The sequence below is a fragment of the Anomaloglossus baeobatrachus genome, chromosome 6 (genome assembly GCF_048569485.1).
Source record: "Anomaloglossus baeobatrachus isolate aAnoBae1 chromosome 6, aAnoBae1.hap1, whole genome shotgun sequence".
Classification (NCBI taxonomy): Eukaryota; Metazoa; Chordata; class Amphibia; order Anura; family Aromobatidae; genus Anomaloglossus; species Anomaloglossus baeobatrachus.
The window spans coordinates 293,354,236-293,375,274 of NC_134358.1; the positions used below are offsets into that span (position 1 = coordinate 293,354,236).

Below are 21,039 nucleotides of genomic sequence, written 5' to 3' on the forward strand. Positions count from 1 at the left end.
GTGAGAGGCCGGCCTAAGAGTCTGTCTGGATCCCAGAGACTCAGCTTTTATGAACACACTGATTACAAGCAAACAGGTCACAGATGAGGATGTTACATTTATTAACCATTCAAACCCATGTGTGCCAACGTCTGTGCATGTTATCAGGACAAAATCACCAGGGTATGTGATGTTTTGATCAGGGTCATTTGGATGTTTTTGGTTATGATTTAAAAAGAGAAAACACAGCAGTTTGACAATAAATGGCTACACCCAAGCACTAATCATGAGTAGAAAAAAAGTTTTTGTGTTACTCATATTCTCTGAAAACAGGCCAAGAAAGCAAAAAAGCTGCCAGGGTATGTAAACTTTTGAGCACAACTGTATGTAGAGGGTTTTTTTTAACAAAATATGCTCCCATCCAGACAATGTCTATTTCAGAGAATGCCTTGCATATTTCAGCAAGACAATTCTAAACCACATACTACTTCCATCATAACAGTATGGCTTTGAAAAAGTATCAGAAAGAGAGTAATGAACTGGCCGTATACTCACCAACAGAAAATATTTGGTGCTTTATGAAATTAAAAACCTGACAAAGTAGACCTAGGACTTTTGAGCAGCTAGAATCGTACATCAGGCAAGAATCGGACAAGATTACTCTGCAATTGGTCTATTCACATCACAGATGTTTACACAGTAGGGTAAAAAGAAGTGGGGATACTACACAATGGTAGACACGGTCCTGTGCCAACTTTAAACTTAAACCTTAAACTGTATTGCTGCCATCAATTTCTACATGAGTTTTTTCAAGTGACTTTGAAATATGTCTAACTTTCAACTACTAATGTGTCCTATGTGTTATGAAGAAATAAAAGCTATAAGGAACTTCCAAATGATTACCATACATTCTTGTTTTCTTTATATTTCACACAGTGACCTAACTTTTTTGGAATTGGCCCTGAAGAATGTTCAAAATTCTTATCTTGTCGTCAATTTTTCTCAGCTTCAAAATCCTTTTGGGATTAAACCTTAATACTAGGTAGGACAAGAACTTAGTCAGCATAGCTTAGAAGATTAATGTTTGACTTTTTAATAAGGATCTAGAGAATATAAAAAACAGATTTCATGTAAAAAGTTATAACAAGCTGGAATCTACTAGCACAATTTACATTGCAATAGTCAGGCTATGCTCAAATTATTTTATTGACTTTGATTATCATGAAAATTGTGGGTTTAGAATGATTTTCTTTTGCCGCATATAACCTATGATTATCAGTACATGCCTGTAACAATAATTACTTGAAAGATGTAAACTGTGTAATAATGCCCATAATTGTAAAAAAATATATTCTTCCTTGTTACAGAAGCTATTTGGTTTTATACTCGGGCATGTTAAATTAATTTTGAAGCAAAGGCAATTTGAAAGAAAACAGTCTTAATAAAGGTCTTTTTTGTAATTTTATCATTTAGCATTAGCAAAAGCTAGGTCTTCTTATTCTTTTTTTCATCTACCTTTGCCCAAAAGTTTGCAGTTCCTCAATTAAATTGCAAATTGGTTAACAATCTGACACTTTATGGCATTATTATATTTGAGAAAAATTAGGTTATAATGAGTATAAGTGAGTAATTTATAAATTAATACATGCAGGTTTTGTCAGGTAACAAAATCATACCAAGAATTATTTGAGAACTTTTTTCCCCTACAAACCCACCATGACTCATGATATACCCATATGTCATTGTTGGAAAGGGGTTCCAGACCTATGATTTATAGGTACGTCATGGCGATTACATGGGGCACAGAGGCTGTGCATGCAAGATCGCTGACATGAGTTTGGCTTAAGTTATAATCGAGCTCCGGCTTTTACAGCCAGGGACAGTCCTCGCACTGCCCCTGTATGTTTAACCCCATAAATATTATGATCAATAGCGATTGCAGCATTTGGGGGCTGGGAGAGGGAGTGTACTCTCTCTCCCATGCGCTTGGGACCCCTGTGATGTGATTACGGGGGCCCGATCATTGCTATGGTAACCTGAGCTCATCATGACAACCTCTAGATCAGGCAGCTACTCCACGCATCTTAAACCATTTTAGGAGTAGGGTCTAAGTTGCTTATGTAAGTGTCTCACTGACAGGCAGGGGCTGGCTGGCACATTTTAGCCTGGGGGACTATCATAAGGCAGTGGCCCTCAAGTTGCGGCAGCCCACCTTTGGTCTGTTTATCTCTGGCCACTGCATTAAAGCAGCAGTGGTAAAAGGCTTTATGAACAGACTGGTACATAGAAACAGCAATAGATCCAAGCCTCCTACATAGCTACGGGAACAGAACAAGCTTACTGCATAGACATAGTACCAGAACTAAGCTTACTGCTTAAATATGGCACCATAACTGAGCTTAATATATAGATATAGTAGCAAAGCCATGCTTACTACATAGATACAGTACCATAACCCAGCTAACTATATGTTAAACAATTACAAAGCTTCTATATTTTCAATGTTAAACTCGTACAGAATACGGATGGCACACAGACTATACACTTATCCCATCTGTGTGCTGTACATGTTTTTCACGGCCCCATAGACTTCTATTGGGCTTGGTCATCTGTGCTGCCGGAAAAAAACAGATGTCTCTGTGTGGATCACACATGGTATGTGTAAACACACGGAAATGTGAGCAGCACCATAGGTGGGTATGTGTGGTAACCGTGAAAAAAGCGGATGCAACACGTACCAGATACACAGACATGTGAAGGAGGCCATAAGGTGGTGACATAGCTACGTCACAGTGCAGGGGTTAATTTCTCTTTTCTTTTCATAAACATGGAAAAACAAATGAAATTCCCTAACACATATGTGAGTGAGCCCTTAGGGCTGCGCACCCACGATCAGTTTCTGCAGCATTTTGGAGTGTTTTCACTAAGTCCAAAATGCTGCATTGTACAATACAGGCACAATGGGTGGATTTACAGATATCTTCGGCACGCTGCATGATGCCATTTTAACACACATGGCCGCGCACTGTGAACTGCGCCTGACCGTGTCTCCTGTACTAAGCGGCCGATCAACGTTGTCTGCACCTGTAATGTGTCAGTGTGCTGGCCCGGCTATATCACAGTACAGGAGACACGGCCGCGTGAAATTGACTGTGCGAGTCCATGTGTGTTATAATAACATTATGCAGAAGGTGGTCAGCCCTCTGCAACAATTGCTCCCTTGCCTCCTGGCCCAGTCTGCCCGTGCTGACAGGTATAATATATTGCAATGTTGGTGTATTGCAATACATTATAACAGTGATCTGACTAGTAAAACTTATAAGGACTAAGTAAAAAAGTCAAAAAAGTCAAAATTGTTTAAAAATATTAAAAAAAAAACTGAAAATGAACAAAAAATAAATAAAATGATACCAATAAATGTGTATATGTATGTAAAAACAAAAATGTAAAAAAATACCCATATTTTGTATCACCGCATCCTCAACAACCTGATATATAAAGTTGTCACACTAGTTAACCCCTTCTGGGATCACCATAAAAAAAGTAACAAAAGGTGTCTTTACATCATATAGCTGAAAAAAGTGTAATAAAACTTAATCATAAAGTCATAAATAAATATAAATGGTATAGATGAAAACGTCAATTTCTCCCTCAAAAACAATCAACCATACAGCTCCATCAACAAATTAATATAAAAACTATAGCTCTCAAATTTTCTCTAAAAATGTTCCGATGGTGTAAAAGTGGCTAATCATAACAATAATATATAAAATATTTATAAATTCGGTATCACTGTAATAATACTGACCCAAATAATTAAGCTGTCTTATCACATTTACGACACGATGAAGGCCATAAAAAAATTCTGAAATGCTGTTTATTTTTTATTCTTCCCCACAAAAATCAGAACAACACCTTCAAAAACTATTATGTGGCTCAAACTGGTACAAACTAAAACTCCAACTCATCTTGCACAAAAACAAGTGCTCACATAAGTTAACATAAAAATTCACGATGCAAAAAAACTTTATTTTGTAAAAAAAACAAATATTTTAAGTGATAGTAGCCAAACCTAAAAAGACCTATATAAATCTAATATCACTATAATCGTACTGACGTGAGGATTAAAGCTGCTCTATCACTTATAAGGCAAAGTCAATGGTACAAAAAACAAATACGTAAATAAAAGCAATTCTTCAACTGAAGCTCATTTCTTTATTCTGCCTCCAAAGATCACAAAAAGGCTCAGTTCATATGTATCCTGTGCTCTATGCTAACCGCTTACACCAGGGATTACGTGTAAATCTCTAAAAAAGGTGGTTCTGAAAAAATTCCCAATAGAAAATTCACTGTGATGAGGCAGAGGGAGTCACTTTGAAATCCTGTCTGCCCTGTGGTCCAGCGGTGTCCATCTTTTTACATGTTGTTTTAGGCATGCACAAAATGGCAGTCAACTGTTTTGTGCACCTTTAAAAAGAAGAACACCCCTGAATATAGGCCAGAGAAACTTCAGAGTAACTCTGCTGCCTCACTTAAATGAATTAATCTGTAGGAGTTTTCACTTGAATCCCGTATTTTGAAGATGTAGATAGAAACCTCAATGTATATGCTCAGCATAGAGTGCAGAATAAATGTGAACTGATCCAAAATGTTCTTTAAACTCAACCCACAAAAACTCAAGTCCCCACTTAGGTCTATCATCTGTTAATGGAAATATAGAGGGCTTCCACGATATTGGGAGCTCAAAGGTCCTGGAAAAGCGCTAATCCAGCAAAATCTGCACTCCCAAATCCAAATACCCACTTCCTTTCTGAGCACCACAATGTGCCTAAACCACAGTTAACATCCACATGTTTTGCATTTCTGTAGTGAGGAAGCCCGCTTATTTATGGGGTGTGTGTCACCAGAAGCATGAGCTGTGCACAATGTACAAGCATTACAATGTTTTGGGCAATACAAGGGCTTATTTGCAATGTTTATTTCTGAAACATTCACTGCAACTCCACTGGTGTTTTACAGAGAAAAGATCATCCGTAAACCCATAGATGAACTCCCAAAGGTGTGTAATTTCCAAAATGTGATCACTTGTAGAGATGAGCGAACCTTTCAAAGTTCAGTTCATTAATCATTACCAAACCTCCCAGTGTTCAGCCATCCTGTTTGTTGAAAATACCGAGTCCATTAAATTCAATGGGAGGCCAAACTTATGTGTTGTAAAATGATGTATGGGAGGACTGTAAAAGAAAGAAAATAAAGCAGGACATACTTACCAAGTTTCTCCACTGTTTTAACTGCTCCCGCGGCTGTACTTCTGGGGCTGATGATTATACACATACATATTCACAGTTTTCTCCGGGCATAGGCAACTCTAATTGGCTGCTCTCAGACCTCGCCTTTAGACAGCATCTGTGATCAGTTGGGATCACAGACGCTGTGGGTGAGTCTCTATCATGGTATAAAATAAATAAAAGAATTAGTCTAGGGTCCCCCATCTACTGATACCAGCAAAGATAAAGCCCACAGCTACAAGCTACAGCCCCCAGCCATGTGCTTATCTTGGCTGTGTATCAAAATAAGAGGAACTGCATGTGGGTTTTTTTAATTTATTTAAATCAACACTTTAAAAAAACGGTGTCCAGTCCCCCCAATTTTGATACCCAGCCATGATAAAACCCAACAGCTGGGGATTGGTATTCCCAGGTTGGAGAGACCTATGCTTATTGGACCCCTTTAGCCTAAACATAGCAACTTGCAGTCGCCCAAGAATGCTGCAGCCATTAGATGTGGCAATAGCAGCACTTTACCCGTCTCTTCCCGATTGCCCTGGTGCGGTGGCAATTGGAGTAATAAAGGGTTAATCACAGCTGACAGCTGTCCTAAGCCCTAGATTAGTAATGGGAAGGGTCAATGAGATCCCCCATTACTGATCTGCAAGTGAAAGTAAATAAATACAGACACCAAAAAAATTCTTTATTTGAAAAAAAAAAGACAAAAAAGCACCCTCTTTCACCAATTTATTAACCCCATACACACCTGTGAAAGTCCAAAGTAATCCACATGAGCTCTGCTACATCTGAAATTACAGTGCGTGGCCAAAGAACATGACCGCCCACTGTAACTGCAGGCAGAGAATAAACCACGGTGATCAGCAGTGAAGTCACTCACATGAACTGTGGCCACAGCTGGAGGATTCAACGGTCCGCCACCTGTGAGGGCAGGTAACCTGACCTCAGGGGACCTCAATGAACTCAATGACATCACTTCAGGTGAGGTCACTGAGCTTAATGCAATCACCTGTCTGCAGGTCTATCGTATTGTAAAAATAAATAAATAAATAAATTAAAAAATGGCATAGGGTCCCTTCATATTATGATACCCAGCACAGATAGAGCATATGGCTACAGGCTGCATCCCCCAGTCATGCACTTATCTTGGCTGTGCATCAAAATAAGAGGAACCAAATGCAGCTTTTTTATTATTATTATTTAAATAAATAATTTTAAAAACGGTGTGTGAACCCCCTCAATTTTGATTCCCCGCCATGGTAAAGCCCAATAGCTGGGGACTGTTATTCTCAGGCTGGGGAGACCCATGGTTCTTGAGACCCCCAGCCTAAAAATAGCAGCCTGCAGCTGGCCAAGATTACTACATCCACTGAGACCCCCTATTACTAATCTGTAATTGAAAGTAAATAAACACAAATACCACAAAAATAATTTATTTCAAATAAAATGCAAAAAACCCTCTTTCACAAATTTTATTAACCCCCAAAACACTCAGTTCCAACGTAATCCACACAAGGTCCCACGACTATTTCAGCTTTGCTACATCTGAAGTTACACTGACATGACCGCCCACTGTAACTTCAGTTAAAGACTGAGCCTCATTGATCAGCGGTGATGTCACTTAGGTTAGCTGCAGCCACAGCTGGAAGTTCCCATAAGCCTCCACCTGTAATCGCGGGTAGCCTGATCTCAGGAGATCTAAATTAACTCACATACCTGCATCTCCTGGCAGAAAACTGTAGGTTTTTTGCAAAAAGATGCAGATTTGGTGCTGACATTTTTACACCATATTCCTGCACCCAATCTACACCTCCTGGCAAAAATTGCATTACTGTCGCATGCGTTATTAATCGTTTTACATGCGCCTTTTTTTTGCCAGGAGGTGCAGATTGGGTGCAGGAATATGATATAGAAATTTCAGCACCAAATATGCATCTCTTGGAAAAAAAATGCACAAAAACAATTTTGACGCTTTTTCAGGCCTTAAACACACTTCCGCAAAAAAAACGTCCGTGTGACACGGTCCATTTTTCGGGTCCGTGTTCCGTTTTTTTGGGGCGTTTCTCCGGTACGTATGGCATCCGTGTGATGGCGTATGCGAGCCGTGTGTACATGTGGAATGTCTGTATTGACATAAAATACGTACGTGTGCAGTCAGTGTGCCGTCCGTTTTTTCAGATACGTATTTTCACACAAATAACCTTGTTAGCCCATCAAAATCTGCTCCTGGTGTGTTAAATTGGCCAATTAACTACCGAATTTGTTTAGTTTGCTTAAAAAATCTTAAAAAACATGGCTTCAGAGCTCATTCTCACATTAGACACACTCCAAAATGTCTCTCTCCATTGAAGCAACCATGTATTTGCTCTGGTTGATATCTAGGAGATTTGGGGTTAGGCGACATATGATTGAAGAAGAGCCACCACTGGAGAAAAGGATGTGGATTCACCCCCTTGTGAAGCTCAGGAAAACACATGGCCATTTTAATATTTTATATGACGAAATGCGGAAATTTCCACCTAAATTCCAAGCCTACTGCCATCTCACCATGAATTCATTTGACAACATCCTTGGCCTTGTGTACCATCGTTTGAAGCATCAGGACACCTCCATGCGCCTCAGCATCTCCCCTGAGGAACGACTGTTGGTGACTTTATCGTAGGTGTTGTCATGTATACTCATGCTTTATCTGTTATATTGAAATACATGTTAAGTCGCTAAGGCATCATTTTGTTGAAATTTTGTAATTTAAAATTAATGTCTTTGTAGAAAACTTATATTGATCACTTAACCACAGTGCAATTTCAAAATAAGATCTGTTGAAATACTATGTCCCAAGAATGACAAAAGTATTTTAGGAGTGATACCTTTATAGGCTAACCATAAAAATTATATTAGCAAGCTTTCAGAGCACAGAGGCTCCTTCAGGCAAATTACAAATGATTTGTAATTTTTTTGTTGCACTACAGGATTAAGTTGAAAATTAGAGAAATGTTCTTCTGTTTAGCTTTCCACAGTTTGTTAAGTTGTGTTTGTGTGTGGGGCACGTGGATTGGCTCTCCATTGTTCTATCACTTCAAAACAATAAATGGGTTCTGGCTCACGTTGGGTAGCAGATATTAGTGTTATTAAGGACGCCCTCAATCTGTCCTGCCTATCAGGTGCAACCAATGCAAGAGAGGGAGAAAGGGAGCGGCAAAATCTCTCTCCATCACTCTCTGGGATCAGTGAATTCATCATGTGTATAATTCTGGTATCAATGATATCTGGCAGGGAACGTAAATCTTCATAACGCCTATGTCGGCGACCATGGATAGATTGTGCTACTGTGCGCATGGTATTAGTTGATATTCTTGGCTGTGTGCCTGCATGTTGCTGTGGACTACTCTCCGCAATAACTGGTGAAGGGCCACTTTGTTGCCCTGTAGACTGGCCTGCAATTACATTAGTGGATTGACTTGTTCCCAAACCCAATTCAGAGGACATTTCTTCTGCGTCTGGCTGGCTGGTGTTGGGGATTGGTGGTGGTTGATATGAGGTTGGCTCCATCTCGGAAGCAGAGGTCGCTGTTAATACTGCTGACTGGGCTTCCTCACTATCTTCCAGATTATCCTCTGTACTTTGATAAAAAAAAAAAAAAAAATTAATGTGTGCCTTTTAAAAAAAACCACCATATGATGTAATGGTTTAAACTTACTTTGGTACTTCCATAATGGGCATAAGGAAGCTCAGTTTTTCATAATGGACATATTTTTTCTTTTTTGCTGCGGCAGCTGTGGTGGCCACTGGGTTATACTCTCTTCTGAACTGGTCATGGGCTGACCGCCATCGCCGTTTGACAAGATCCACTGTTTAAAAAAAATACATTGTAAAATAAGGTCACAAATTCTAACAATTGTAGATTTAAAAAAAATTAGACATTAGTCTTGTATTGCAGCAATTGTAAAAAATAGGAACACACATCCATGTGTATGAAAACAACAACCCATAACACTCATATAGTGACATAATAACACAATAAGCATGAGAAAGAAAACAAGTGCACCAGTAAAAATCTTACACCACTTAATAATCATTTGTCTCCTTTTAAATGTTTAAAAAAAAAACAAAAAAAAACCATACATCTTCATGCTAAGGTCACTCTTTGTTTGGGATCTTCTGCCCACAAACAGTACAGTAGAAACCTGGTTAGCATGTAAGTGAGAGAGCAGTTTTCGCACTTGGTTTTTCTCCTCGCCGTTTTGCGCATGTCTTAGGATTGTTTTCAGCTCTTCTCTGCCCACCTCCATCTCCAAAGTGATCCCATTTTCATCTTCCACATCTTTGTTCTTCCTGCAGTAATTCATTCGGAAAGCATCCAAAATGCAGGCGACAATAATGGTTATGACAACCATATTGACAATATAAAACACCATGAAGTAAAGTCGTGTCAAGTGCGAAGTTTGGGACGTAACTCCTTCCATGATGATGTACCAATTGTTCACCACCGTCAACTCAAATAAAGTCACAAAGCTGATGAGGATATTGTCAAAGTTGTTCAGGTAGTAGTAACCATCTTCTATCAGCGTCCGATTGCCGATCGTGTGGTTCAGCAGACGATAAGACTATGCAACAGTACTAGTGTTGCAGCAATTGGGGAAAAGCACGCCAGAGAAAAATTCCATACCCACAATGGAAAAGGAATAATAAAAAATAAGCAGGGTAAGTCCCAGGCTGGCCATTCTTGGCAATAACTCAAGCATGGTGTCTAGAACCGTCCTGTAATGCTTCTTCAATTTAAAAAGCCTGAGCAGCTGGAGAGGTCTCAGCACCACAATGAAGTAGAAAGGCTTCATATCAAAGGCCAAAGCTAGGAGCCCCAGTAGAGCCAGCATGGTCACAGAGAAATCAAACAGATTCCATCCAGATGTGAAGTATTCCAGTGGACCCAGGCCAGTCACCTTCAAAAGAACTTCAGCCCCATATATTGTGAGAAAGACAATGTAGCTCCAAGGAACACCCTCAGGAAAGAAGCTGCCTCCTTTCACCATAAAGGTCTCAATTAAGATCCAGAATCCATTAATAGTGACTACAACGTATACAGCATACTGAAATGCTCTGGAATTTGCCAAGACGTTAATACCTTTAAAGATAAGGAGTGCTGTATGAGGCAAGTCATCAAACCAGTGCTCTCGAATGCGTTGTACCTTCCACTTCAAGTCCACCACTTCATAAAAATGGTAAAATTCTTTTAACCTTAGATTACTGGGACATATTAACACTTTATTTTATATAAGACCTTTCAATGTTTTTTTTAATGAGGCCTAAGCTTCATTTCTTAGGTTTTTACTGTGAAATTGAAACCCATAATCTATTCTGTTGTATGGGTTTCTGATTTCTTCTATAACACTATAGGGTGAATTGGACACTTTCTACAGATGTTCTCCAGCCATTATGAAGGGCATTACCCCATTATAGACAATCAGACCTCATTTTTAGTGTTCCTGTGCTGGCCACCTCTCGAACTTTCCTCATTCATTAGTTCTTTCTCCAGCAGTGAAGATACACAACTATATACAGATACCTATATTTGTAACATATTAATACATTTCTTTTTTAAGAAAAAAATAAATAAATAAAACCAACAGAAAGCCATGAGAAAGAAAATGACTACTAACCCATGAAGTGCCATATGTTCCACATAGATTTTCTATTATACACTACACATTACTGTTACCATTCCAGACATGGTGACACCAAGGGACATGCATAATAAACCAAACATGAAAATACAACTCAAAATGTATAGACATTTCACAGCACATTTGCAATAGAAAAAGCACAGAAATGCAAACCAAAAAAAAAAACAAACATGTTTAATAGTTGCTTGACCACCCTGAAATGCCTTTTGTCCATGCATAAAATGCTTTGCAGGCCACATATACACATGCTGACATTACTAGAAAACTGCAATGGATACTTCAAAAGGCCAAATAAATACACTCTCCTGTTTGTGAGTCCCCAGTGTATCTCAAAATGAGTCAGGGCCATTAATACATGCCACACTATACAAATATGGCTCTAATCTGCCTACAGAATGAGCACATGTAGGTAAAGACAGAAGCAATGCAAATATCTGTACTCACCATATCTATTTTTCTTTCCAGGGGTACATTGAGACCATCCATTCCTAGGGTAGACTATCTCTGCCACAGACATCCATGCTTGTTCCACCATTAACCTGTCATGGTAGCCATCAACACGTGTGTCCCACAGCTCTGGATGCCTCTCTACTTCTCCAATCAGCCTGTCTGTATCGATTCTGGGCGCCATGCTCAGTACCTGTGGTGTTCTCTGTGCTCAAAGTTCCCCTGCAGTAAGAGGACAGGTGCCCAGCTGCTGTCTGGCGTGCAAATGAGACAGGAAATGTATGTTTGGCACCAGAATTAATGGCCTACAATTGACCTGATAGATTGGTAACAAGTGTTTCAAATTTTGTTATGAAAAACGGACACGGCCGATACGTGCTGAACACGGACATACTCTGTGTGCGGTCCGTGCAGGCACGGACCCATAGACTAAAGCGGGTCCGTGCCCGCGTGTTGCCAGCAAAAATGGACATGTCGTCCGTGCAGAAAAGCGCACACACGTACTTACGACACGGACACACGTTCCATGTGATTTTACGTGCGTGTGCCATCTACCATTGAATAACATTGGTCTCCGTGTGTACGTGTCTCCGGTACGTGCAAATACGTACCGCCCACGTACAAATTAAACGGATGTGTGTTGCAGGTCTCAGTGCGTGTTTTCTCCCAGGAAGTGCAAATTTGGTCCTGAAATATGGTGCAGAAAACTAAAACATTCAGGCCAAAAGAACATTTTAGTGGAAAAAAATGGTAATTTCTTCATACTCACAGACCAATCTTATACAATTCCGTGACTCATGTTAAGGTTAAAATTGTTCATAGCTACACTAGATGAATTTCCATTGAGAAGTATAGTTTCCAGAATGGGGGTGTTTATGCTGTCTTGCCAAGTCAGGGGATCTTCAAATGTGACATGGCGCCTGTAATCTATTCCAACCAAAATAACCCTCTTTCCCTTCCGAGTCCTGCCGTGCCCCAAACAATAGTTTTTCACCACATATAGAGTATCAACATAGTCAAGAGGACTCTCCAGTTAACCTTGTGAAAATTAAAAAATTGTGATTAAAGCAACATTTTTGTGGGGAAATCGTGATTTTTTTATTTTCATGGTTCAATGTTATAAAATTCTGTGAAGCGCCTGTGGATTCAAGGTGCTCACTACAAATACAGAAAAATTCTTTAAGGTATATTGCTTCCAAAATGAGGTCACTTATGGAGTAGTTCCACTTTTTAAGCACATCAGGGGCTCTGCAAACAAGATATGGCATTCGCTATCAATTCAAGATGATTTTCCGCTCCAAAATACAAATAGTACTTCTTCACTTCTGAGCACTGTCATAAGCCTAGACTCTAATTTGCCACCGCATATGAAGTATCCCAGTACTCAGGATAAACTGCACAATAAATTGTATGATCTACTTTCTATTGTTACCAGTGTGCAAAGGAAAAAAACTTGGGGTTAAAGCAGTTTCCAAAATGGGGTCACTTGTGGGAGGTTTCCATATTTTAGGCACATCAGGGGCTCTCCAAATGCGACATGGTTGCTGCTATTGATTACAGAAATTTTTGTGTTCCCAATGTCAAATGGCGCTCATTCCATTCCAAGCCTTGCGTGCACCCAAACAATAGTTTTCCAGCACATAGTATTGGCGTACTCAGAAGAATTTGCACATCAAATTGTATGGTGCAATGTTTCCTGTTACTCTTGTGAAAATGCTCAATTTAGGGATAAATTAACATTTTTTGTGTGAAAAAGAAAAATTTCATTTTTTATTTCCACATTGCGTTAGTTCCTGTGAATCGCTTGAATGGTGAATAAACTTCTTGGATGTGGTTTTGAGCCCTTTGAGGAGTGCAGTTATTAGAATGGTGTCACATTTGGATATTTTCTGTCATATAGCCCCTCAAAGATAATTCAAATGTGATGTGGTCCCTTAAAAAAATAGTTTTGGAAATTTTGTTGGAAAAATGAGAAATTGCTGGTAAACTTTCAACCCTTCTAACTTCTAAACAAAAAAAATATTATTCAAATATGATGCTCATGTAATGAAGACATGTGGGAAATGTTATTCATTAACTATTTTGTGTGACATAACTCTCTGGTTTAAGGGTATAAAAATAAAAATTTTGAAAATTGCAAAATTGTCTTATTTTTTTCCAAATTTGAGATTTTTCACAAAATACTGTAAAATATCGTCCTAAATTTACTACTAAAATGAAGTACAATATGTCATGAAAAACGTTCACAAAAATCATTGGTATCCATTGAAGCGTTCCAGAGTTAAAATTTACCTGGTCAAGAAGGTGAAAACAGGCTGAGTGGTCAAGGGGTTAATGCCATGCATAATCTATATATTTTAATTGAAAAAAAAACTGAAATCTTTTTAGTAAGAAAAATATAAAGAAAGAGCTAAAATAATGTAGTTGCATAAATATGCACACCTTTAAATAAATAGTTTGCTAAATTACCCTTTAGGCTATGTGCCCACGGGAGATTAAACCTGCGGATTTATCTGCGGAAAATCCACAGATTTTCTGCATTTTCCAGATAAATACGCAGGTTTCAGGATGTACAGACACTCCTCATGTTATCTTATGGGACATGGGGAGTGCTGTGTTAATGCTGTAGATACGTGCGGCTGCGGAATATGCTGCGGATGTCTCGCAGCCGCACGTAATTGTATGTCAATTATTTCTGCGGAATTACCTGCGGAAATCCCGGCCCCCCCACTATGGAGATAGAGGCCGGGACTTCCGCAGGTAAGTTGCACGAATGCCCGCAGGTTTACCGCAGCTATTTCGCTGTACTACCACAGCTAAAAATAGCTGCGGATTACGGTCAGCAGCTGCGGGAAACTTGCGGATGCACCTGCGGATATATCCGCAGGTACAAACTCACGTGGGCACATAGCCTTAAAGTGTTGACAGCATTCAGTCATTTTGAGTAGCAGTCTAACAGCATGGCATATCTAAAATTGTCAATCTTCATAAACTCTTCCTTGCAGTAGCACTTCAGTCTGTCCTAGGGAATCTCCTGTGTATAGCCTTCTTCAGGTCACAACAAAGATTTTCAATTGGATTTAGTTTGGGCTCTGGCTGAACCATTCCAACACTTTGATCATCTTCTGGCCAGCAATTCTTTTGTCAATCTGGAGATATACAAAAGCCCGCTTTACACACTACAATATATCTTACGATGTGTCGGCGGGGTCACGTCGTAAGTGACCCACATCCGGCATCGTAAGGTACATTGTAGTGTGTAACAGCTACGTGCGATTGCGATTGAACGGTAAAACGTTCATCGCACGCACGTCGTTCATTCCTCATGAATTGAACGTCAGGTTGTTCATCGTACCCGGGGTAGCACACATTGCAGTGTGTGACACACCGGGAACGATGAACAGATCTTACCTGCGTCCTGCGGCTCCCGGCCAGCAATGCGGAAGGAAGGAGGTGGGTGGGATGTTACATCCCGCTCATCCCCACCCCTCCGCTTCTATTGGCTGGCTACCGCGTGACGTTGATGTGACACCGAACGTCCTTCCCACTCCAGGAAGTGGACGTTCGCTGCCCACATCGAGGTCGTATGGACAGGTAAGTACGTTTGACAGGGGTTAATCGTTTGTGCGACACATTCAACAAAATTGAATGTGCGGCACATACGATGGGGGCGGTTACGATCGCATACGATATTGTATGCAGAATCGTAACATGTAAAGCAGTCTTAAGGTTTGTTGCCATACAGAAAGGAGAATTTCCTCTTCATCTTTAGTTTTTTGGCAAATACCTAAAGGTATTGGTTAGTGATGAGCGAGTACTAAAAAGCTCGGGTGCTCGAAGCTCGGGGCGAGCCTCCCAAGATACTCGTGTACTCGGCCCGAGCAACGAGCCCAATGTTATCCTATGGGAGACCCGAGTATTTTTGTGAAATGACCACCGGCAGCATGTAGAAACCCTAAAAATGGCACAAAAGTCTCCGAAGAGTGCTCAAATGACATGGCAACAGCATGGGGAAGACCCCTTGAAGCATTTATCCCTCAAAAGTCACAGCTGTGAACAATTTTGTCCGCGTTTTACCCCATTTGTACGGACTCACCAGAAAACCTTCCAAAATGACACCAAAATGCATTTTCATGGCGGAAATGTTAAGGGCACATACCCAATAGTGAGATAGAGCTAATGTATGTTACTTTTTGAGATCAATACATGAAAGATTTTACGTAAAACATTGTGTGGCACTCCGATGTCCCTGAGAAGAGACGTACATAAAGGCCTCTGAGTCTAATGTGCCCATTTTGAGGAACTGAGTCTTTGTAGTATTTTCCTTTGCCAGGGCAGTCCAAAATTTTGAGGTTCACCAATGACCCTGCATACAGACGTGCATGAGGGCCTGTAAACCTGAAGTGCCCATTGGAAGGAAGTGGGTCTTTTGTAGTATAGCCCTTAGGCAGGGCAGCCAAAAATTGGGAGGCTCCACGTTGTCCCTGGATAGAGACGTGCATGAGGGCCTGTAAACCTGAAGTGCCCATTGGAAGGAAGTGGGTCTTTTGTAGTATAGCCCTTAGGCAGGGCAGCCAAAAATTGGGAGGCTCCACGTTGTCCCTGGATAGAGACGTGCATGAGGGCCTGTAAACCTGAAGTGCCCATTGGAAGGAAGTGGGTCTTTTGTAGTATAGCCCTTAGGCAGGGCAGCCAAAAATTGGGAGGCTCCACGTTGTCCCTGGATAGAGACGTGCATGAGGGCCTGTAAACCTGAAGTGCCCATTGGAAGGAAGTGGGTCTTTTGTAGTATAGCCCTTAGGCAGGGCAGCCAAAAATTGGGAGGCTCCACGTTGTCCCTGGATAGAGACGTGCATGAGGGCCTGTAAACCTGAAGTGCCCATTGGAAGGAAGTGGGTCTTTTGTAGTATAGCCCTTAGGCAGGGCAGCCAAAAATTGGGAGGCTCCACGTTGTCTCTGGATAGAGACGTGCATGAGGGCCTGTAAACCTGAAGTGCCCATTGGAAGGAAGTGGGTCTTTTGTAGTATAGCCCTTAGGCAGGGCAGCCAAAAATTGGGAGGCTCCACGTTGTCCCTGGATAGAGACGTGCATGAGGGCCTGTAAACCTGAAGTGCCCATTAGAAGGAAGTGGGTCTTTTGTAGTATAGCCCTTAGGCAGGGCAGCCAAAAATTGGGAGGCTCCACGTTGTCCCTGGATAGAGACGTGCATGAGGGCCTGTAAACCTGAAGTGCCCATTGGAAGGAAGTGGGTCTTTTGTAGTATAGCCCTTAGGCAGGGCAGCCAAAAATTGGGAGGCTCCACGTTGTCCCTGGATAGAGACGTGCATGAGGGCCTGTAAACCTGAAGTGCCCATTGGAAGGAAGTGGGTCTTTTGTAGTATAGCCCTTAGGCAGGGCAGCCAAAAATTGGGAGGCTCCACGTTGTCCCTGGATAGAGACGTGCATGAGGGCCTGTAAACCTGAAGTGCCCATTGGAAGGAAGTGGGTCTTTTGTAGTATAGCCCTTAGGCAGGGCAGCCAAAAATTGGGAGGCTCCACGTTGTCCCTGGATAGAGACGTGCATGAGGGCCTGTAAACCTGAAGTGCCCATTGGAAGGAAGTGGGTCTTTTGTAGTATAGCCCTTAGGCAGGGCAGCCAAAAATTGGGAGGCTCCACGTTGTCCCTGGATAGAGACGTGCATGAGGGCCTGTAAACCTGAAGTGCCCATTGGAAGGAAGTGGGTCTTTTGTAGTATAGCCCTTAGGCAGGGCAGCCAAAAATTGGGAGGCTCCACGTTGTCCCTGGATAGAGACGTGCATGAGGGCCTGTAAACCTGAAGTGCCCATTGGAAGGAAGTGGGTCTTTTGTAGTATAGCCCTTAGGCAGGGCAGCCAAAAATTGGGAGGCTCCACGTTGTCTCTGGATAGAGACGTGCATGAGGGCCTGTAAACCTGAAGTGCCCATTGGAAGGAAGTGGGTCTTTTGTAGTATAGCCCTTAGGCAGGGCAGCCAAAAATTGGGAGGCTCCACGTTGTCCCTGGATAGAGACGTGCATGAGGGCCTGTAAACCTGAAGTGCCCATTAGAAGGAAGTGGGTCTTTTGTAGTATAGCCCTTAGGCAGGGCAGCCAAAAATTGGGAGGCTCCACGTTGTCCCTGGATAGAGACGTGCATGAGGGCCTGTAAACCTGAAGTGCCCATTGGAAGGAAGTGGGTCTTTTATAGTATAGCCCTTAGGCAGGGCAGCCAAAAATTGGGAGGCTCCACGTTGTCCCTGGATAGAGACGTGCATGAGGGCCTGTAAACCTGAAGTGCCCATTGGAAGGAAGTGGGTCTTTTGTAGTATAGCCCTTAGGCAGGGCAGCCAAAAATTGGGAGGCTCCACGTTGTCCCTGGATAGAGACGTGCATGAGGGCCTGTAAACCTGAAGTGCCCATTGGAAGGAAGTGGGTCTTTTGTAGTATAGCCCTTAGGCAGGGCAGCCAAAAATTGGGAGGCTCCACGTTGTCCCTGGATAGAGACGTGCATGAGGGCCTGTAAACCTGAAGTGCCCATTGGAAGGAAGTGGGTCTTTTGTAGTATAGCCCTTAGGCAGGGCAGCCAAAAATTGGGAGGCTCCACGTTGTCCCTGGATAGAGACGTGCATGAGGGCCTGTAAACCTGAAGTGCCCATTGGAAGGAAGTGGGTCTTTTGTAGTATAGCCCTTAGGCAGGGCAGCCAAAAATTGGGAGGCTCCACGTTGTCCCTGGATAGAGACGTGCATGAGGGCCTGTAAACCTGAAGTGCCCATTGGAAGGAAGTGGGTCTTTTGTAGTATAGCCCTTAGGCAGGGCAGCCAAAAATTGGGAGGCTCCACGTTGTCCCTGGATAGAGACGTGCATGAGGGCCTGTAAACCTGAAGTGCCCATTGGAAGGAAGTGGGTCTTTTGTAGTATAGCCCTTAGGCAGGGCAGCCAAAAATTGGGAGGCTCCACGTTGTCCCTGCATAGAGACGTGCATGAGGGCCTCAAAACATTGTTCCCATTGCAAAGGAGCGGGTCTCCTGTCGTTTTAATGTCCATTCTGCAAAGAATGGGCGAAAAAATTTACCACTGGGGGTATACCTGAAACAAAGGCATAACTCTTGTAACGGTCATCATGGTGGCGCATGAGGAGAAGGAGGAGCAGTCCAGCGATTATCCAAAGTCCAGAAGTGTGTACCCATGGGTGACTGGAGGTACATGGCAAATTCCCGTTACAAACTTTAAATTCCGCTCTCATTTGCTGGTGGTGTGGTGAAGTCTGGCCCAATCCAACCCTTGTTCATCTTGATCAGAGTCAGCCTGTCAGCATTTTCAGTTGACAGGCGGGTGCGTTTATCTGTAATGATTCCACCTGCGGCACTAAAAACACGCTCTGACAAAACGCTAGCGGCATGGCAGGCCAGGACTTCCAAGGCGTAGAGAGCCAATTCATGCCACGTGTCCACCTTGGATACCCAATAATTGTAAGGCACAGAGGAATGTCGGAGTACAGTTGTTCGATCTGCAAGGTACTCCTTGAGCATCTGGGCAAACTTAGGATTTCTTGTGGCACTACCCCGCACCTCAGGGCCTGTGGTACGTGAGGGGCTGAGAAAACTGTCCCACATCTTAAAGACTGTTCCCCTACCTCTGGCGGATTGGACTTGTGCCTCTCTCGGCTGTACGCCTTGGTTGTCCACTGATTCCTGACCTATGCCGCTAGCGTTTTGTGAGGGGAATGCTTTGCCTACTTCCGTGACTATGGCCTTCCGGAACTGCTGCATTTTGGTTGACCTCTCCGCCTCGGGAATAAGAGACATAAAGTTCTCCTTGTAGCGTGGGTCTAACAGTGTTACCAACCAGTAATGATTGTCGGCCAAGATGTTCTTAACGCGAGAGTCACGAGACAGGCAGCTTACCATAAAGTCAGCCATGTGCGCCAGACTCTTAACAGCCAGGACTTCAGTAGCCTGACCAACATGTTGACTGAACATGCTGTCCTCCTCCTCCTCCTCCTCCTCCTCCTCCTCATCTACCCTGTCCTCTGGCCAGCCACGCTGAACCGAGGATATGACTGGTGTGCATGTCATATCCTCAATTTGGCCGGAGATTTGCTCCATGTCTTCATCCTCCTCCTTGTCATAGTCCTCCACTGCACGTTGTGATGAGACGAGGCTGGGCTGTGTGTTATCACCCACACCCACTACTGTTTCTTGCTGCAACTCATCGCGCTCCGCCTGCAATGCATCATGTTTGTTTTTGAGCAGAGACCGTTTTAGAAGGCAGAGTAGCGGTATGGTGACGCTAATAATTGGCGTCATCACCACTCACCATCTTGGTGGAGTCCTCAAAGTTTTGGAGGATGGTACATAGGTCGGACATCCATCTCCACTCCTCAGGTGTTATGTGTGGAGTTTGACCCATTTCCCGACGGCTTAGGTGATGCAGGTACTCAACAACTGCCCTCTTCTGCTCACATATCCTGACCAACATGTGCAGAGTTGAATTCTAACGCGTGGGGACATCACACACCAGTCTGTGAGCCGGAAGATGCAAACTGTTCTGAAAGCCGGCAAGGCCGGCTGAAGCAGTATGTGACTTTCTAAAATGTGCAGACAGGCGGCGAACTTTTACCAGCAGATCAGACAGCTCTGGGTATGACTTTAGAAACCGCTGAACCATGAGGTTGAGCACATGGGCCACGCATGGAACATGTGTCAGCTGGCCTCGCCTCAAAGCCGCCACCAGGTTCCGGCCATTGTCACACACGACCTTTCCTGGCTTTAGGTTCAGAGGTGTGAGCCAGTGATCTGCCTGCTGTTTCAGATCTGTCCACAGCTCTTCTGCATTGTGTGGTTTGTCACCTATGCAGATTAGCTTCAGCACAGCCTGTTGCCGCTTCGCCGAGGCAGTGCTGCAGTGCTTCCAGCTTGGGACTGGTGTGGAGGGTACAGTGGATGAGGATGCGCAGGAGGAGGAGGCTGAAGAGCATGAAATTCCGGAGCTGTAGAGTGTGGGTGAAACACTGACTGAGGTAGGGCCTGCAAACATTGGTGTGGGAAGGACGTGTTCCGTCCCTCGCTCAGACTGGGTCCCAGCTTCCACAATATTAACCCAGTGTGCCGTCAACGAGATGTAGCGGCCTAGCCCACAAGCACTTGTCCACGTGTCTGTGGTTAGGTGGACTTTGGGTGAAACAGCGTTGTTCAGGGCACGTGTGATGTTTTGTGACACGTGGTTATGCAACGCGGAGACGGCACACCGGGAGAAATAGTGGCGGCTGGGGACCGAGTAACGTGGGACAGCTGCCGCCATCAGGTCGCGGAATGCTTCTGTCTCCACCAGCCTAAAAGGCAACATTTCCAGCGCAAGCAGTCGCGAAATGTTAGCATTTAGAACTGTGGCATGTGGGGTGTTGGCAGTGTATTTGCGCCTGCGTTCAAAGGTTTGCTGAATGGATAACTGAACGCTGCGCTGGGACAAGGACGTGCTTGATGATGGTGTTATTTCTGCGTAGGCAACTGCAGGTGCAGGACCGGAGGAGGCTTGTTCGCAGGCAGCATGGACAGGGGATTGGCTCGCATGCACAACCAGCGAAGATGTAGCAGTGACATTAGCAAGCACTGCTCCTCGACTCTGTTGTACTTCCCACAAAGTCGGGTGC

At 43.0% G+C, this 21,039-nt stretch overlaps 1 protein-coding gene and 1 pseudogene across 1 annotated transcript in view; both read right to left on the reverse strand.

Annotated features, from left to right (window-relative positions):
* SLC6A3 (solute carrier family 6 member 3) overlaps positions 1 to 21,039 on the reverse strand; it is a 217,203-nt gene that overhangs the window by 81,795 nt on the left and 114,369 nt on the right. The gene's annotated exons all lie outside the window — the stretch shown is intronic.
* On the reverse strand, positions 1,035 to 10,778 carry LOC142243757 (two pore channel protein 1-like; annotated as a pseudogene).